Source organism: Hyla sarda, assembly GCF_029499605.1.
Source record: "Hyla sarda isolate aHylSar1 chromosome 1 unlocalized genomic scaffold, aHylSar1.hap1 SUPER_1_unloc_21, whole genome shotgun sequence".
Taxonomy (NCBI): domain Eukaryota; kingdom Metazoa; phylum Chordata; class Amphibia; order Anura; family Hylidae; genus Hyla; species Hyla sarda.
This window is the reverse complement of record NW_026607583.1, coordinates 430,976-436,975: the sequence shown is the minus strand read 5'-3', so window position 1 is coordinate 436,975 and position 6,000 is coordinate 430,976.

Sequence of the window (6,000 nt, the reverse complement as noted above, 5' to 3'; positions counted from 1 at the left end):
CGAGACTGCTCTACGACTGATTCTGATTTCCCTTCTCCCCTAACCCCACTTTCTTTACTCCCTATGGTTATTACTAAACACATTTTCCCTCTTCCCCTTTGTGGGAACGTTTACATTCTTTTACGTTACGATATTTATATTCTTCTACTAAGACTTTGGCCATAGAGGAATCTCAGGCTTTCTGGGGTTTTATAAGTAAATTTATCTTTACTCTCCAATGTTTTAAGCGTTATACTAACATACGTCCCTGAAATTGGTTAGAGAGATTGTATTTATTTCCTAAATAATAATACTATCTAAGCTTTATTCTTATCTGATTTCTTCTGCTCCTAATAGTAACCAAAATGCATCTTATATGAGAAGAGGAGCTGAATATCCAACTCTCTGAAGAACAGAGCGGATTTATCTCTAGCGCTCACGTGGCTGCTCCCCTTATATTCGTATACAGGAGAGTTCATATAAGTTATATTGTCGGGGGTATGGGACTCCTCCTCTCCTTTTGTCACATGGTATTCCAGAATCTTCTCAATGTTGGAGGTGTGTGATTGAGTCATGGACTCTTTTACATATATAGGGGTCCTGCTTGAAAATTCAATCTTTCTGGCAGGTTATTTCGATTGCCATATATACTCGAGTATAAGCACCTTTTTTTTGTGCAGAATATGTCCCCCTCGGCTTAAACTCAAGTGAAAAAAAAATAGCAGTGACATCAGTCCAGGCATTCAGGTTGGGGGGGGGGGGGGGGAGCCATCCATCTTTACCGGGACGGCCCCGGACTCATCCAGGGTAGGGACGCTGAAGGGACTGTCTGCGCAGGGACCGTCCGCATACCAGTGGGAAAAGTGAGCTGGTCTGGTCCATCCACCTTCTCCACTCTGGGCTGGCCCCGGAATAGTGATTCTGGGGTAGGGTCGCTGCTGCGCATTGAGGCCGCCATGCAAGGACACCCCTGATATCACAGAGTGTACCTTTCTCTACTGCCAGGCAACAGGAAAAGGTGATTAGATGATAAGCGAGGGGGATGATGAAAGGAGAGGATGGATGATGTTGCGGGGATGGATGATGACGGGGAATGGGTGTTTGTGTCAGTGAATGATGACAGGGAGGATGGTTGATGACGGGGATGGGTGTGTGTGGCAGTGGATGAGGACAGGAGGGGGATGAATGATGACAGAGGATGGAATGATGATGGGGGGATGGGTGTTTGTTGCAGTTGGTGATGATAGGCTTATACTCAAATGAATAGATTTTTCTGAGGTTTTTGTGAAATTAGGGGCCTCGGCTTATACTCCAGTATATACGGTATTTTGTTGGTTACAGCAAAGAAGATTAATTATACTCTGGAAATTGTTCTTCTTGCGGTTACTTCTTCGGATTTCTGTCCTATCTCGACTTGCTGAATCACACACCTACTATTGGTGACTAGACGTCTTATTCCGATATACTACAGATCTTCTACCTCCTCGAACCATTTCGCAGCGGTGCAAAAAAAGTTCCCAGTTGTTCAAACTTGACGAACCTGTTTCATGGCAAAATTTCTTGAGCAATTCCCTGGAGACTTGTTCTCCTTAGATTACTTTTAGAACCTTTTCATTAAGTACCTGTCACGATGCCGGCTGGCAGGAGGTGGATCCTCTGTGCCAGAGAGGGATTGGCGAGGACCGTGCTAGTGGACCGGTTCTAAGTCACTACTGGTTTTCACCAGAGCCCGCCGCAAAGCGGGATGGTCTTGCTGCGGCGGTAGTGACCAGGTCGTATCCACTAGCAACGGCTCAACCTCTCTGACTGCTGAAGATAGGCGCGGTACAAGGGAGAAGACAGAAGCAAGGTCGGACGTAGCAGAAGGTCGGGGGCAGGCGGCAAGGTTCGTAGTCAGGGTGGATAGCAGAAGTTCTGGTACACAGGCTTTGGACACACAAAACGCTTTCACTGGCACAAGGCAACAAGATCCGGCCAGGGAGTGCAAGGGAGGAGATCAGATATAGCCAGGGAGCAGGTGGAAGCCAATTAAGCTAATTGGGCCAGGCACCAATCATTGGTGCACTGGCCCTTTAAGTCTCAGGGAGCTGGCGCGCGCGCGCCCTAGAGAGCGGAGCCGCGCGCGCCAGCACATGACAGCAGGGGACGGGAACGGGTAAGTGACCTGGGATGCGATTCGCGAGCGGGCGCGTCCCGCTGTGCGAATCGCATCCCCGACGGCCATGACAGTGCAGCGCTCCCGGTCAGCGGGACCGACCGGGGCGCTGCGGAGAGAGAGACGCCGTACGCGCTCCGGGGAGGAGCGGGGACCCGGAGCGCTAGGCGTAACAGTACCAGTAGAATCTCCCAATAGCGGACACTCACAGGGAATAAAAGTGTCCATTATTGGGTGATGTCCCCTATTGGGAAAAAGGCTCCAAATTCTTCCTAAATGACGGAATACTGTCCTGTGCTAACTCCAGAGTTTAATTACCTATAAAACACAATGAAAAACAATATTACAGTAGAATCTCCCAGTGTCGTTTAATCACCCCCTGTATCATTAATCACCCCCCTCCCTTTTTTTACCCTGTGCCATCTTATTCCCCCCCCCCTTACCCCCCTGTGCCACATCATTTCCCCTTGATCCCCCTGAGCCATTTCATTCTCCCATTAGTACCTTCTGTATAAATTCATCTCCCCCTCTTTATAAAGTGGCAGAGGGGGTGATGAATATGCACAAAGGGTAATAAAGGGGTAATGAAATAGCACAGAGGGGGATCAAGAGAAAAGGATGGGGCACAGGGGGTAATAAAGTGGCACAGGGGACCAGTCATCTTATTTGGATATGGGATGAGATGTCTAGGGGCGGAGTACCCCTAAGTAAGTCTTTATTCATTCTTTGACCATCCTTCATGATCAGTTATGTCCCCTTATGACTAACGTCCGTTATTTTTGACGGGGCAAATAACGGTGCATGCACTCATTTTTGTCCCGTCAAAAATAACGTTGGATTAACAGACGTTAAAATTTTAACATTGAAGTCTATGGATGATGAATGTTCACAAATGACATCCGTTAGCACCCAGTATTTTTATATTCCGTTATGATCCCTTATTGCTACTGAGCATGCTCCGTACAGCATCACAACCAGAAGGGGTTAAAACGGACATAAAATAACGGACTATAACGGTGCATGACGGATGAAATAACAGGTAGTAACGGATGGAATATGTCTGTTATTTTGATAGAATGCCGTTATAATAATGTACATTGGGCATCAGTTATCACCCGATATGTTCAGTTATTGTATCTATTTTTTAATGATCTGTTTTTGCTGAATAACGAGTGTCAGAAGGCAGGAAGATGGCGGTAGTGTGAAAGAAGCCTAACGTGTCATGTGACTAGGCGGCACTATAATATCGTCACACTCCATCTCATTATCTTTTTTTAATTTGTAATTTATCACCTTGTTCTATAATTTTCCATTACTTGCCCCTAGGTATATTATCTGGGTCACATGACATTTCACCTTTCTTTATCATGTCCAGAGTCCTGATGTGGAGTCAACACAGTTTGTAGGGTTTGTGGTATAATGATTCCTATACGGAGAATTATAGGGTTTGTGGTATAATGATTCCTATACGGAGAATTATAGGGTTTGTGGTATAATGATTCCTATACGGAGAATTATAGGGTTTGTGGTATAATGATTCCTATACGGAGAATTATAGGGTTTGTGGTATAATGATTCCTATACGGAGAATATGTTGTGATACATGGTGGTTTTCCACATCCTGGTCCTTGTGTATTAGACTGAAAATAGTTCTCAGTGTCGGCACCGCAGTGGGCGCAGCTATAAGGCAGGTGGATATAGGATCATCCGCACTCAGCACATTCTTCACACAAAAGTGCCAAACGTTCAGAATTTGTCCACGTGTCCATATGTTCTCAGGATACACCAGTAATTGTCAGCAGGACTTGGAAAGGCCGGTCACATGGAGATCAGGACTCTTTGTGTCTCTTTCTCACCACCCGATCTCCAGGATCTATATCAGGAGTTTTACCATCTGGAATAGAATAAAGACTTGTGTATGCGCTTGTTGTACGCGCTTGTGTACGGCCGCACATAGCTAGATAGGTGACTGTGTTACATCTGCAGGAGCTGTGGACAGTACAACCCTGTTCTAGGAGCAGGAAACCAGAATAAGATCTCTCCGTCTTTTATTTTAATGACATCACTCATTTTACCATATAATGTACGGCAATCCTAAAAAATACTTTTTTTTAGTGATAACATTTTAATGAAAACAACAATATTGTAAATTTTGGAGGGTTTTGTTTTCACGCTGTAGACTTTACAGTAAAAATTACATGTTTTCCATATTCTGTTGGTCAATACAATAAAAATGATCCCCATGTTATATACTTTTCTATTATTGTACTGCTTTTGACAAAAGAGACAAAAAAACAGCAATTTTTGATTTTTTTCTTTTAACGTTTACGCCGTTCCTTTTACGCTTTTTGGGGGTAAAATGGGAAAAAGGTATTTACATTTTATTGGGGGAGGGGATTTTTCACATTTAATTGTTATTTTTTTACTTTTTTTAAAAACTTTTTTTAATACCCTTTTTATGTCCCCATAGGGGACTATTTATAGCAATAATTAGATTGCTAATACTGTTCAGTGTTATACATAGGACATAGCACTGATCAGTATTATTGGCAATTTTCCACTCTGGTCTGCTTGATCTCAGACCAGAGCAGAAGTTTAGTGAACCTCTGTCGGCCATTTTAGATGATCGGATGCCTGCGGAAGCGCCATGGGCAATCCGATCTTCAATAAAAAAATGCGCATTGCTGCAGATGCTGTGATCTGTATTGATCAAGGCATCTGAGGGGTTAATGGCGGTATCAGTGTGATTGCTGATGTCCACCATTACTGGCGGGTCCTTGGCTGCTGATAGTAGGCGGGTCCTGCAGTGCATGATGTGAGCATTGCTCCGATCCTCGCGGTCATGTACAGGATGTAAATGTACGTCCTGGTGTGTGAAGTACCTCTATAATGATTCTGATTGTTAATCAATATATTAATACTTAAATGCTATTGCTAATGCTGCAGAAAGATATTTGTTACCCTTACACTACATATCAGTTTGCTATTTGCTTGAAGACCTTGGGACGACGCCGAAAGATGCAAGATAAAGAAGAAGCTGGAAGTTGGAGACAAAACATTTGAGAAAATATACAGACTGTGCAGAATGACGGATACATCTGGAATTTTCTGTTAGAATAGAGAAATTGCAACATAAGTGACCAATTATCAGGAAGCAAATGAATGCTTAAAATGTTAATATATACATACACAATACTCAAATAACCAATCAACATATAACACGATGACTTGATGTGATAACTAACCTCCCCTTTTTGTCAACTGTAAAAAACAATGTACTACCGTATAATAAACAGAACTCCTTGGGACAGCTCCTTAGCCGGTGCTTCTGCTGAGAAGGAGATTTATACCAACTTTTTGTCTGGTGTTTATTTCTTGTGTCGGCCCTCAGCAGTATACAGCGGCCGTCACTCACAATTTAAGGCCTAACCAGAAGAAAACATCGACACCTCAGCACCAGGACAAACATTTATGTCCGTGGTCCTTAAGGGGTTAAATATGGATTTAAAAATACACACTAAAATTCTGTCAGGCCGTCTTTCCATGTGGATGCCTCAGTTGGTTTATTAAAGGTCGCCAAACATGTGACAACACCGGGAGAATCTTGAACCTATTCCATGATGTGGCGCTGGAGGAGGAGTCTACTGTTTCGGTCGCTGGATGCTGAGAAGGGATTGGACCGTATAAACCGGTGGTTTACCTTCTCACCATCCAGCAGAGGGGGATGGGGGGGACTTTTTGGATGCAGTAAAAGCTCTATATAAAGCCCCATATGCTGGGGTCTTTACATACAGAGAATTATCACAAGAATTTATGATTAGTAACAGGACCCGACAAGGTCCCCCCCCCCCCCCGTCCCCCCGTCC